Below are 15,135 nucleotides of genomic sequence, written 5' to 3' on the forward strand. Positions count from 1 at the left end.
AATCACATTCGGACAATAATTGCGAACTCTAGAGGCTCAAGAAGTCAAGATCCCAGATCGGTTTATATGGCAGCTATATCAGGTTATGGCGGATTTGAACCTTATTTGACACAATTGTTGAAAGTAAGAATAAAATATGTCATGCAAAATTTCAGCCAAATCGGATAGGAATTGCGCCCTCTAGAAGCTCAAGAAGTCAAGTCCCCATATCTGTTTATATGACAGTTATATCAGGTTTTGAACCGATATGAACCATACTTGGCACAGTTGTTGGATATCATAACAAAATACTTCGTGCAAAATTTCATTCCAATCGGATAAGAATTGCGCACTCTAGAGGCTCAAGAAGTCAAGACCCATGATCGGTTTATATGGCAGCTATATCAGGTTATGGACCGATTTGAACCATACTTGGCACCGTTGTTGGATTTCATAACAAAACACGTCGTGCAAAATTTCAGTAAAATCGGACCAGAATTGCGCCCTCTAGAGACTCAAGAAGTCAAGACCCAAGATCGGTTTATATGGCAGCTATATCAAAACATGAACCGATTTGGCCCATTTACTATCCCAACCGACCTACACTAATAAGAAGTATTTGTTCAAAATTTCAAGCGGCTAGCTCTACTCCTTCGAAAGTTAGCGTTCTTTCGACAGACAGACGGACGGACGGACATGGCTAGATCGACATAAAATGTCACGACGATCAAGAATATATATACTTTATGGAGTCTCAGGCGAATATTTCTAGTAGTTAAAAACAGAATGACGCAATTAGTATACCCCCATCCTATGGTGTATAAAAAATGTACGGTATTAGTATTTTTGCTTCGTAGTAGATAAGCAATGTAGGAATCTGATTAGAAAATACCTTTAAACCACAAACATTTTCCCACTTCAATCCTAATGTTGGCTACGCCCTTGCTGTTTGCGGTATGCAGCTCCATATGACCGAGCTAAAACTAAAGCCTGATTTTGTACAAGTACTGAATGCTGCTGATGGTGCTGCTCCATTCCTTCATTCGCTACTACTGTTCATTTCCCACGGTGTGTCAGGTTAGAGTACTCTTGCGCTCGCTCCCTTGGTCCAGCCATAGTTGGCTGCTTGCCTGCCCTGGTACTTTGGTATGGCATGGAGACGATGTTTACCAGTGTGTATGTGTGTGTGTGTGTGTGTGTTTACAAATGTTTTGAAAGTCTTTTGCGGTCCTACGCGACAGCAGAAGCCACAGCAACAAACTGCCTCTAGTAGTGCCTCTACTAACCGCCAAAGCACCACTACACCCTAAAGAAAATGAAGAACGTGCATGGCAATGGGCCATGAGCTCCCAGGCACACAGCCATAGCAGAGCACTGGAGAAGCACTCTGCTCGTCACTCATTTGGCATAGTGTGCTTACTTGCTGCTCTATGCGAGATCTGAAACGAGTCTCTGGGATTTTTGGATCGAGGATTTTGGTCTTCTCACAAAAATGTTAATGTGCGATAGTGGGGAGGCGGCATCGTAAGAGAGCTCCACGGTATGGGGCGAACATGTTTTAGGTTTATGTATATGGTGTGGCTTTATTGTTTGCAAAAAAAAAAAAATCAAAAAAAAAAAAAATGCCAGCTATAGTGGTGGAGTTTGAAACTTCTTTTTGTTGGCATTGTTCTTATTTTCAACTCCCCACAACGTAGATCATTAACATTTTCTGCTGGGATGGCCAGGTCTTGAAATGGGATTATGCAGTTGGAGAAGGGTAGTTTTGAAACCCTTTCCCTTGGGAAAGTTGGGAAATTTATTAATATCCCTTCCCTTGGGATAGTTGGGAAGCGATAGTTTTAGTATCCTTTCCCAGGGGAAAGGGAAGAAAAACTACCCTCTCTTGGCAAAGAGTAGTTTTAGTTCCGTTTCCCTTGGAGAAGGATCGTTTTAGTTCTGTTTTCCTTGGAGAAAGGTAGTTTTAGTTTGATTATCCTTGGGGAAGGTAGTGTTAGCACCCTTTTCATTACCCTTTCCTTGGGGAAGGTTAGTTTTAGTACACTTTCCCCCTGGGGAAGTGTAGTTTTAATGCGCTTCCCTTTGGGAAGGGTAGTTTTAGTACACAACCCTTTGGGGAAGGGTAGTTTTAGTACCATTTTCTTTGGGGAAGTGTAGTTTTAGTACCCCTTCTCTTGGGGAATGATAGTTAAAGTACACTTTCACCCTGGGGAATGATAGTTAAAGTACACTTTCACCCTGGGGATGGGTAGTTTTAATACCCTTTCCCTTTGGGAAGGGTAGTTTAAGAACACATTCCTTTGGGGAAAGGTAGTTTTAGTACCCTTTTCCATGGGAAAGGGTAGTTATAGTACCCTTTCCCTTGGGTAAGGATAGTTTTAGTACACTTTTCCTTGGGGAAGGGTAGGTTGAGTACCCTTTCTCTTGGGGAAAGGTAGTTTTAGTACTCCTTCCTTTGGGGAAGGGTAGTTATAGTACCCTTTCCCTTGGGGAAGGATAGGTTTAGTACCCTTTCGCTTGGGGAAGGATAGTTTTAGTACCCTTTCCCTTTGGAAGACATAGTTTAAGTAGTTTAAGTACCCTTTCCCTTGGGGAGGGGACGTTTTAGTACACATCCCTTTGGGGAAGGTTTAGTACCCCTTCTCATGGGGAATGATAGTTCAAGTACAATTTCATCCCGGGGAAGGGTAGTTTTAATACCCTTTCCCTTTGGGAAGGGTAGTTTAAGAACACATTCCTTTGGGGAAAGGTAGTTTTAGTACCCTTTTCCATGGGAAAGGGTAGTTATAGTACCCTTTCCCTTGTGGAAGGGTGATTTTAGTACCTTTCCTTTGGGGACGGGTGGTTTTAGTTCCCTTTCCCTTGGGGAAGGGTGGTTTTAGTACCCTTTCCCTTGGGGAAGGGTAGTTTTTGTACCTTTTCGCTTGGAGAAGGGTGGTTTTAGTACCTTTTTCCTTGGGGAAGGGTAGTTTTGTTCCCCTTTTTCTTTGGGAAGGGTAGTTTAAGTACCCTTTTGCTTGAGGAAGGGTAGTTTTGGTATACTTTCGCTTGGGTAAGGGTAGTTTTAGTACTCTTTCGCTTGGGAAGGGTAGTTTTAGTACCTTTTCCCTTGAGGAAAGGTAGTTTTAGTACTCTTTCCTTTGGGTAAGGGTAGTTTTGGTACACTTTCGCTTGGGTAAGGGTAGTTTTAGAACTCTTTCGCTTAGGGAAGGGTAGTTTTAGTACCTTTTCTCTTGAGGAAAGGTAGTTTTAGTACTCTTTCCTTTGAGGAAGGGTAGTTATAGTACCCTTTCCCTTAGGGAAGGGTAATTTAAGTACCCCTTCCCTTTGGAAGACGTAGTTTAAGTAGGTTTAGTACCCTTTCCCTTGGGGAGGGGTCGTTTCAGTATCCTTTCCCTTGGGGAAAGGTAGTTTAAGTGCTCTTTCCTTTGGGGAAGGGTAATTATAGTACACTTTCCCTTAAGGAAGGGTAGTTTAGTACTCTTTCCCTTGGGGAAGGGTAGTTTAGTACCCTTTCCCTTGGGGAAGGGTAGGTTTAGTACACTTTCCCTTGGGGAAGGGTAGTTTTAGTAACCTTTCCTTTGGGAATGGGTAGTTTTTGAACGCTTTCCCTCGGGGAAGGGTGGTGTCATTACCTTTTCTCATGGGGAAGGGTTATTTAAGTACCCTTTCCCTTGGGTAATGGTAGTTTAAGTACCCTTTTGCTTTGGCAAGGGAAGTTTTAGTACCCCTTCCCTTGGGGAAGGGTAGTTTTAGTACCCTTTCGCTTGAGGAAGGGTAGTTTTAGTATTCTTTCGCTTGAGGAAGGGTAGTTTTAGTATTCTTTCTCTTGAAGAAGGGTAGTTTTAGTACCCTTTCCCTTGGGGAAGGGTAGTTTAAGTACCCTTTCCCTTGGGGAGGGGTCGTTTTAGTATCCTTTCCCTTGGGGATGGGTCGTATTACTACCCTATTCCTTGGGGAAGGGTAGTTTAGTACCCTTTCCCTTGGGGAAGGGTAGTTTTATTACCCTTTCTCTTGGGGAAGGGTAGTTTTATTACCCTTTCTCTTGGGGAAGAGTAGTTTAAGTACGTTTTCCCCTGGGAAAGGATTGTTTAAGTACCCTCTCTTTTGGATAAGGGCAGTTTTGGTACCCTTTCTCTTGGATAAGGGTAGTTTTGGTAACCTTTCGCTCGGGGAAGGGTAGTTTTATTACCCTTTCGCTCGGGGAAGGGTAGTTTTATTACCCTTTCGCTCGTGGAAGGGTAGTTTTATTGCTCTTTCTCTTGGGGATGGGTAGTTTAAGTACCCTTTCCCTTGGGGAAGGGTAGTTAAAGTACCATTTCCCTTGGGGAATGGTAGTTTAAGTACCCTTTTGCTTATTGAAGGGCAGTTTTAGTACTCTTTCGCTTTGGGATGGGTTGTTTTAACACTCTTTCATTTGAGGAAGGGTAGGTTTAGTACCCATTCCCTTGGGGAAGGCTAGGTTAAGGTCGTTGTAATGCTGTTTTCCTTGGGAAAGGGTAAAATAAAATAATGTTTCCCTTGGGAACTACAGTTTAAGTGATATTTCCCTTGGGAACGAAGGTTTAAGTAAGATTACCTTAGGGGAAGGTTGTGTTGTAATGCTTCCCTTGGGGAAGGTATTGTGGTAATGTTTCCTTTGAGGGCGGTAGTTTAGTAAAGTTCCTTTGAGAAAGATAGTTTTAATTTGGTTACCCTTGAGGAAGGTAGTTTTAGTTCCTTTTCCATTCGAAAAGGTAACTTTAGAACTGTTTTCATTGGTGAAGGTTACTGTTTCCCTGCTGCAGGGCATTTCTCTATTTTTTGTTTGTTTGAATAGTCTTACCATTTCTGCGGTCTGGTCACCTTTATTCTTAAGACAGCATGTAGCACAGTAGTAGCTGGTTGGTTGGTTAATTTCTACAATGATCGTTCGTTCATATCCACAAGTTGCTGTGTTGTTGTTCTTCTTTTGCCTTCATTTATTGTTTTTTTCTCAGTTCGCCTCCATGGACATACCGTTTGGGGAGTTGTAGATTAGTTGCAGTTTTGGCTATACCTGTATGTTGTTGTTGTCATTGGGGCGAATATTTACTGGCAAGTGAAGGGGTCTTGGTTTGTTCACTTACCATAGTTGGAGTAGTAGTTGTTTTTTTTTTTGTTGCTGCCGAAATTTGCCTCCGGGCACATTCACGACTTACATATAAATAAATTGTGGAGCTTTATTTCACAATCATCGCAAGTCTCCCATCCATCCATCCATCCATAACATAGTTGTTGGTTCCGTCCGCTTGTATGGCTGTCTGTCTGTCCATCTTTTCGTCCAGTCACTCAGTCAAAACACATGATTGGATGAATATTTTTTTGTTTTTGGAGGGGGGCTTTAATGTTTCTCCCTTATGGAATTTCTATAAATACACCCATGTTCCATATGTATTGGTAGGTTATTTTTTCATTACCGAACTAGACAGCCAATATGTGGTGGAATCTATTCAGATGGACAGACCAAGGAACATAGTTCTATGCTAATGAGTATGTTGAACATAACAGGATTCCTGAGATCCATTAGAAATTGTTATGGTAGATTTGGAGTTTTGTGATGATATGCGTCCCTTTATGCGAGTCGATGTGTGTGGCTTGCAAAAAATGATTTTCCATAACATGGGTGTAGGATAGGATGGGTTTCAAAAAGTCTCAAGTATAATGAAAACACTGGGGAAAATAATAGCAGGGTAATAAGACGATAGGTCGAGATTTTCTAAACCATGCAAGGATCAAATTGTTGACATTAAATTTTGATATGGTTAGAGATATTCACATATATGTCTCATGCATGTTAATCTCAGGGACCTTTTTTCTACGTTTTTTCAAATTCCTTTTTTATTTTGTTTAAATTTTTCATCGAAGTTGTATTTATTTAAAATTTTGTTGAAATTTCAATTGGGATGCTTTTTTACGTTTTTTATACCCACCACCGAAGGATGGGGGTATATTCATTTTGTCATTCCGTTTGCAACACATTTAAATATCCATCTCCGACCCTATAAAGTATATATATTCTTGATCAGCGTAAAAATCTTAGACTATCCAACAATGTCCGTCCGTCTGTCTGTTGAAATTGCTCTACAGTCTTTAAAAATAGAGATATAGAGCTTAAACTTTGCACAAATTCTTTTTTTCCCTCCACCATAGGATGGGAGTATACTAATTTCGTCATTCTATCTATAACACCCCGAAATATGCGTCTAAGACCCCATAAAGTATATATATTCCTGATCGTTATGACATTTTAAGTCGAACTAGCCATGTCCGTCCGTCCGTCTGTCTGTCGAAAGCAGAAGGAAGGAGTAAAGCTAGCCGCATAAAATTATGCACAAATACTTCTTATTAGTGTAGATCGGTTGGGATTGTAAATGGGCCAAATCGGTCCATGTTTTGATATAGCTGCCATATAAACCGATCTTGGGTCTTGACTTCTTGAGCCTCAAGAGGGCGCAATACTCGTCCGATTTGATTGAAATTTGGCACGTATTGTTTTAATATCACTTCCAACATCTGTGCTAGGTATAGTTAAAATCGGTTTACAATCTGATATAGCTGCCATATAAACCGATCGTGGCTCTTGACTTTTTGAACTTTTAGAAAACGCAATTCTTATCCGATTTGTAATTTTGCACGTGGTGTTTTGTTATCACTTCCAACATTTGTGCGAAATATGGTCCAAATCGGTCCATAACTTGGTATAGGTGCCATATAATCTGATCTTGGATCTTGACTTTTTGTTGTCCATAAGAAGGTTAAGTTTGAAGATGGGTTATATCGGACTATATCTTGATATAGCGCCCATATTGAAATTTGGGACAGAGAGTTGTGTTAGGCCCTTCGACATTCTTCTTCAGCTTGACCCAGATCGGTTCAGATTTGGATATGGCTGCCATATAGGCCGATTTTCGATTTAAGGTTTTGGGTCCATAAAAGACGTATTTATTGTCCGATGTCGCCGAAATTTGGGACAGTGGATTGTGTTGGGCCCTTTAACATTCTTCTTTTAATTTGGCCCAGATCGGTCCAGATTTGAATATAGCTGCCATATAGACCGATTTCTCGATTTAAGGCTTTGAGCCCATAAAAGGCGCATTTATTGTCCGATTTTGCCAAAATTTGGGATAGTGAGTTGTATTAGGCCCTTCGACATCCTTCTTTAATTTGGCTCAGATCGCTCCAGATTTGAATATAGCTGCCATATAGACCGATCCGCCGATTTAAGGTCTTAGGCCCATAAAAGCCACATTTATTATCCTATTTTGCTGAAATTTGGCACAGTGAGTTGTGTTAGGCCCTCCGACATTCTTCTTCAATTTGGCTCAAATCGGTTCAGATTTGAATATAGCAGCCATATAGACCGATCTCTCGATTTAAGGTCCTAGGCCCATAAAAGCCACATTTATTATCCGATTTTGCTGAAATTTGGGACAGATAGTTGTGTTAAGACGTTCGACATTCTCCTTCAGCTTGGCCCAGATCGGATCAGATTTGAATATAACTGCCATATAGACCGATCTCTTGATTTAAGGTCTTGGGCCCATAAAAGGAGCCTTTATTCCGCCGAAATTTGGGACATTGAGTTGTGTTAGGCTCTTCGACATTTTTGTGCAACTTGGCCCATATCGGTCTAGATTTGGATATAGCTACCAAATAGACCCATATCTCGATTTAAAGTCTTGGCCCCATAACAGGCGCATTTATAATCTGATTTCTCTGAAATTTGACACAGTGACTTATGTTAGGCTTTTCGACATCCGTGTCGTTTATGGTTCAGATCGGTTTATTTTTAGATATATGACTTGTACAATGACTTGTACTTATTAGTATTTGATCCCAATCGGAACATTTGGCCCCTGCATTTTTCATCGGATTTTGACGAAAGGTGTTTTACGTATATACCCGAGGTGGTGAGGTATCCAAAGTTCGGCCCAACCAAACTTAACGCCTTTTTACTTGGAATTTTTTTTATGTTTGAATTTTCCATAGAAGTTGCATTTGCTTAAAATGTCGTTGAAATTTCAAATCCATTGTCTTTTAGGATTGCTTAAGGTTTTAGTAATAATGATTTCCTTGCATAGTAGATAGGGACTGTAGGAATCACTTCATATTTGTTGGCTAAAATAAAAGTTTTAATTTTGTTATTTTGATGATGGCTGCATATGAACGCCGTTATATACATATTTTCAGTTCCATAAATGTTTTCATAATTATTTTTAATTTTGAAAAATATATAAAAAATTCAAGTAAACGTTTTATGAGTACTTAACAAATTTTAGTCAAACTCCCTATTAAAATTATTTTTTTAAACATTTTCTTTCAAGTGGTTCAATTATTTTGTTTTATTTCACAAATTTTAAATCTTTTTTTTGTTATTTTTTTTTTGAAATTTTCTTTTTTTTTATTCTAGTAGATGGGGACAGTAGATCTTGATCTACATGATCTTGGGCTATAATTAACTTTTGTTCCTTTAATTTGACTGCCTTCATATACACAAGAAATATCTCATGCATGTAAATCACAGACAGCGGATATATACGTCGCTTTATTTTTAAGAAAATTTATTTTAAATAATATTAAATAAGAGCGCCCGCGTATGAGCACAGCGGGTGTTCGGGCCATCCAAAGAGCGAGTGAATGAGTGACTCTGTAGGGGTATATGGACCACAGCAGAATGTTTGATGATTTTCCAAAAGCCCCTTAGGCCATTCAATCCTCGTTTAGACAAGAAATGAATAACCAAAACTATTTTTGGTTTGTTGGATGTGCAAGCCAGACCTAAAGCGTGGAAGGGAGAAACGTTCTACTCTAATCCATTGCGAGACTTTCATTGCCAAGATTCAAGTGGCGTTCCTTTGTTGTCGTTATTGTTGCCGGGCTTTGTTTGGCAGTGATCTTTCCAATATTGTTGTTTTGAAAAGTCAGTATCATCAGTTTTATAACTGACGAAGGGATCTACTCGCCTCATGAACTCTCAAAAAGAAAAAAAAAAACAAAACGCCAAACAAAAGAAACTTGGAAACATTTGAATATATTTTTCAGCAGCAACAGCATTTATTTTTTTTCTACGAATTTATTATGGTGTATGGCTGGTGTATTTGAGATTTTTTTATTTTTCAGATTTTTCTACCAATGTTTTGTCATTTGAAAAATATCTACCGAAAGATGTGGTACATACGTATGTCTACATGGTGTAGACATACAAAACCAAGTCGGTGTTATTGGTATATTGTATAATGGCTTTTGCATAATTTATGGTTTAATTTATTAAACAAAACTTCAAAAGCCAAGAAAAAAAAAATGAAGAAAAAAAAATTCCCCATGAATGAAAAAACCCAAAACCACACAAAAGTGATTTTTATTTTAGAATATATGACTGCTTATATGAATTAAAAAATAAATAAAAAACCCAGGCAGGGGGCTAGCTGACTTAGGGGGATGGGGAATGAGGCTTACTTAAGCCATACCAAAGCTATATGTGAGTGTTTTTTTCTTTTTTGATTCACAATTCATTCATTCATTCATTCGTTGGCTTTGAAATTCATTCATATTTAGTATGGCTTGTTATACTCCACTACTAACCAAAATAATAATGATAGCCTTAACAAGTTGTTGACCATATCATTGTATCCAAATCTGCATATGTTAGATGAGGTGTCTCATTTTTAATGAACGATTCAACGATGCAGCTCAATTTTTGTTGAAATTTTAGGAAATGAAATATGAAGTAGAGCAGCTAAGGCATGAATGGTCTTGGAGAAATTTTGCCAAAAAAATTTTAACACCAAACAAAAACTAGTAAGGAGAGGCAAAACTCGGAAGGAGCCGGCTATATAATACCCTTCACCATCGTGTCTACATACTACTATTAGTACACCGCATCTATGTTCAAATAAAGTCAGGCTTTAATTTTGCATACCTATTGAAATATCGAATAGAATCTTGTAAGATTTTCTTACAATAGGACCTAAATACTACAGTCATAAAGGGCCATATCGGATGAAAAATATATATGGGAGCTACATCTATCTACATCAATAGATAGATTTCAGCCAAACTAGCTCCTTCGAAAGTAAACGTGCTTTCGACGGACAGACAGATGCACGGACATGGCAAAATCGACCTGGATTATTAGAGGATTAAGATTATATATATTGGGTTGCCCAAAAAGTAATTGCGGATTTTTCATATAGTCAGCTTGTGACTCTGTAATTGCATTCTTTCTTCTGTCAGTTATCAGCTGTTACTTTTAGCTTGCTTTAGAAAAAAAGTGTAAAAAAAGTATATTTGATTAAAGTTCATTCTAAGCTTTATTAAAAATGCATTTACTTTCTTTTAAAAAAACCGCAATTACTTTTTGGGCAAACCAATACTTTGTTGGGTCTCAGATCAATATTTCGATGTGTTACACACGATATGACGAAATCGTTATACCTCATCCAAAAAAATAAAATAAAATCTTATATATAAAATTCAATTTGTGTTTGTTTGTTCCGTATGGACTCAAAAACGGCTGAATCGATTTCCTTGAAATTTTTACAGATTGTGTAGGTTGGTCTGGAAGGAAACATAGCATATAAATAGGGGGTGGAATGAAATGTATTCGGGAGTAGATTTCAAATCTGGCATACAAAATCATATCGAAGTATAGGGGGTCACGCCACCCTTAAAAACGCCTTTAGACCCATTATGACGAAATGATAGTTGGCTGAACCAATTTTCTTAAAATTTTCATAGATTCTGTAAGTTTGTCTGGAAGGAAACATAGGCTATATAATTTTTAGATATTGGGTGAAGGCGGACCCTCCCCCTTACCCCAAAAACGCCACCCATATCCGAAAGTGGTCCGATGGGCACAATAAGGGTACCAAATTAAAGGTATTGGAGATCAGAAAAGGAATATCGCATTAAAATCTGGGTCCAAGTACCAAGCGAAAAACCAACCCCACCCCACCCCCCAAACCCCAAAACTTCTCTAAACAGATATTCGAAGTTCGTGTGACTCAAATGAAAAGTAATAGGCAGTAGATTACAAATATCGCATAAAACATAAGGTCCAAGTAATGGGAGTTCGCCCACCCTCAAAAACCCCGAAATGGGCATATTAACCGACCATGGCTACATAGGACTCAAATGAAAGGAATTAGGGAGTAAATTACGAATATGACATTAAAATTTGCGTTCAAGTCTAGGTGCGACTTTTCCTCCTAAAGATACGTCAAATGGATTATTTGACCCATTATGTCAAGGGGTCAAGAAGCATAATCGGGGGTTCGGTTTATGTGGGAGCTGTACGACCAAGACCAAATTAGACACGTATGTTAACGGTCATTGGAGAAGCCGTTGTACATATTGGGTTGCTAAAAAGTAATAGCGGAGTTTTTAAAAGAAAGTAAATGCATTTTGAATAAAACTTAGAATGAACTTTAATCAAATATATAATTGCCATTTTGTTCGATAACCTTTTGCCATCTTCCTGGCAAATTTAGTATTCCACGCTCATAGAACTTCTGGTCTTTATCTGCAAAAAACTGAACCAAGTGCGATTTTATAGCCTCATCATTGCCGAAAGTTTTACCATTTAAGGAGTTCTGCAAAGATCGAAATAAATGGTAGTCTGATGGTGCAAGGTCAGGGCTATATGGTGGATGCATCAAAAGTTCCCAGCCAAGCTCACTCAGTTTTTGGCGAATGACCAAAGATGTGTGCGGTCTAGCGTTTTCCTGGTGGAATATGACACCTTTACGATTGACCAATTCTGGTCGCTTCTCCTTGATGGCTGTATTCAATTTGTCCAATTGGTGACAGTAAACATCCGAATTAATCTTTTGGTTCCTTGGAAGCAGCTCAAAATATACCACACCCTTCCAATCCCACCAAACAGACAGCATAACCTTCTTTTGGTGGATATCAGCCTTTGAAGTGGTTTGAGCTGGTTCACCATGCTTGGACCATGATCGTTTTCGACTAACGTTGTTGTTAATAATCCATTTTTCATCTCCAGTTATGATTCGTTTTAAAAACGGATCGAATTCGTTGCGTTTAAGGTGCATATCACAAGCGTTGATTCGGTTTGTTAAATGAATTTCTTTCAATACATGTGGTACCCATATTAAAATTGACGCCAAACAAACAAATGTAAACAAAATTTCGCGCACTTTTTTCCTAAAGCAAGCTAAAAGTAACAGCTGATAACTGACAGAAGAAAGAATGCAATTACAGAGTCACAAGCCGTTGAAAACATTAGTCAACGCCGACTATATTACAACTATATTATATTTTTGGGCAACCCAATAAAATAAAATAAAATAAAATAAAACGAAATGAAATGGAATGGAATAAAATGAAGTGGAATGAAATGGAATAATGAAAATGAATAAATGAAAATAAATGAAATGAAATGGAATCAAATGGAATAAAATGAAATGGAATGGAATCAAATGGAATAAAATGAAATGGAATGGAATGAAATAAAATGAAATAATGAAAATGAATAAATGAAAATAAATGAAATTAAAAGAAATTAAATGGAATCAAATGAAATGAAAAGAAATGAAATGGAATGGAATGGAATGAAATGGAATGGAATGAAATGGAATGGAATGAAATGGAATAAAATGAAATGGAATAAAGTGAAATGGAATGAAATGGAATGGAATAAAATGAAATGAATGGAATGGAATGGAATGAAATGAAATAGAATGAAATTAAATGAAATGGAATGAAATGGAATGGAATGGAATGGAATGGAATGAAATGAAATGGAATGGAATGGAATGAAATGAAATGAAATGGAATGAAATGAAATGGAATGGAATGAAATGAAATGAAATGGAATGAAATGGAATGGAATGAAATGAAATGAAATGAAATGAAATGAAATGAAATGAAATGAAATGAAATGGAATGGAATGGAATGAAATGAAATGAAATGAAATGAAATGAAATGAAATAAAATAAAATAAGATAAAATCAAATAGAATAAAATAAAATAAAATAAAATAAAATAAAATAAAATAAAATAAAATAAAATAAAATAAAATAAAATAAAATAAAATAAAATAAAATAAAATAAAATAAAATAAAATAAAATAAAATAAAATAAAATAAAATAAAATAAAATAAAATAAAATAAAATAAAATAAAATAAAATAAAATAAAATAAAATAAAATAAAATAAAATAAAATAAAATAAAATAAAATAAAATAAAATAAAATAAAATAAAGTAAAATAAGATAAACTAAAATAAAAAGGAAATAATATCTGCTGTCACATTTTCGGCAAAAACAAGTCTTTTGCTATTTCGAATAACAAGTTTTATTGAGTGTAGTAACATAATAAAGCATCAATTATGTCCCCAATGGGTCCAGAAGTCAAGTTAGTGAATGGTTTATAAGACAGTTATATATTAACATGACCTAATTTAGCCTATTTAGAGATCCAAACGTTACATGACTTTTTAAAACCTTAAACCATTAATATAAATTATCCAAAAAAAAAAAAACAAAAAACATTCATTTCATTTGTATTGACAACATTGTACCTTTGACATTTATATATATATGCACTTTGTTCGAGTTTCGAACATCGCCAGCCAAAAAGCAGAAGCATCAGCAGCAGCATTCGGATCATCATCACATTGGCATTAAGACCCCCCGTCATTGTGCGGAACTTAACGATTTAAATGCAAATAAATGTAATAAACATTTTATTCAATGAATGAACAATGAACAAACGAGCAGCCGTCAGACAAGCAACCATATTTTATAGCACTACCAGAGATAGGTTTGGCCAATAAAATGAAAAAAAATCAAAAAAAAAAAAAAAAACGGAGGAACATCATTATTGAGCCATGGCTGAAATATAATTTTTATGTAGTTCCAAGCACGGCGACATTGCCAAGCCAATGTCCAAAATCCGTTGATTTTGAACTTGTTTTCAATTCATTTCGTGCAGTTGAGCTCTGATCGGTGTTGTTGGAGTGTTTTCTGATTCGGCACACAACAACGCAGTTTTTAACTTTTGCTTTATTATGCATAAAAGTATTAAATTTCATTGATTGCTATAAAACATAACAGAAATACTTATCTGCTGAAAACAAAGAAAAAACAAAGACACAAACCCAGTAATAAATTTTAAAATGAACATCTTGTTTTTTTTTTTTATTGAGAGTTACTGGTGAGTTTTTTGTGTGTTTTTTTTTTTAAATTTAAGGTCTTTTTGTAACATCAAAATAAAAAGAAAACAGCAGCAGCGGCAGCTCAATACAAAATTATATTCATTGGTTGTATATAAAATAAAATGGGACAATAAAAGAGCCATAGAAATTGAAAAAGCGCGGGAGTGCCCCGCTTTGATGACACCTTCATAACAGATTTCTATGTGATGGTATTTTCAAAACACCCACTGGCATTGATCATAAAATATAAGATTCCGGTTGCGGATCTATGGCGAAATCGAGTAGCTGTGAATATATTACTAGTTGAAAAAAATAAACCAAAACTTGTGTATGTTTTAATATATTATAGGAGAAGAATAGATATCTATAAATATTTCAAAATGTATTGTCTTGCTATGGTTCAAACAAAAATCATACCTAAAATGTGCGCAATAATCAAAATCCTTTAGCTTATGGTTCAAAAATCTGCATCTAAAGACATATGTTTAGCTCTACAAAACAGATTCTTGCTAAAGACATATGGTTTAAGTTGCGATATGTATGCACACATAAGAATCTTTTAATGAAAAATAGAGATTGGTTTCTTGTGAACAACTTCATGTTTTCAGCCCAAGCATATCAATTCGTATTATGGAAAAAATGAAATTTTCAAATATTATCACTTGTATTAAAATAACTCATACGACCTAGTGTACAATCATTTTTCTAATATAAGAACAACTCATGCCAGTCAAAAGTTCATTAATAAAAGTTTTTGTAAAATAGACAAACAACAAGTACAATAAGGCAAAAATTGTACGATGCCGACTATATAATACTCGATATCTACCTTTGGATATCTACTGTTATGCTATTGTAGCTATATCAAGTTATAGTCCGATTCGGGCAACAATGAAAGCTGCCTCCTACAATATTTGTAGAAGGCATTGTGTAAATTTTCAGTTCATTCGGACAA

Source organism: Stomoxys calcitrans, chromosome 3 (genome assembly GCF_963082655.1).
Source record: "Stomoxys calcitrans chromosome 3, idStoCalc2.1, whole genome shotgun sequence".
In the NCBI taxonomy this organism is placed as follows: Eukaryota; Metazoa; Arthropoda; class Insecta; order Diptera; family Muscidae; genus Stomoxys; species Stomoxys calcitrans.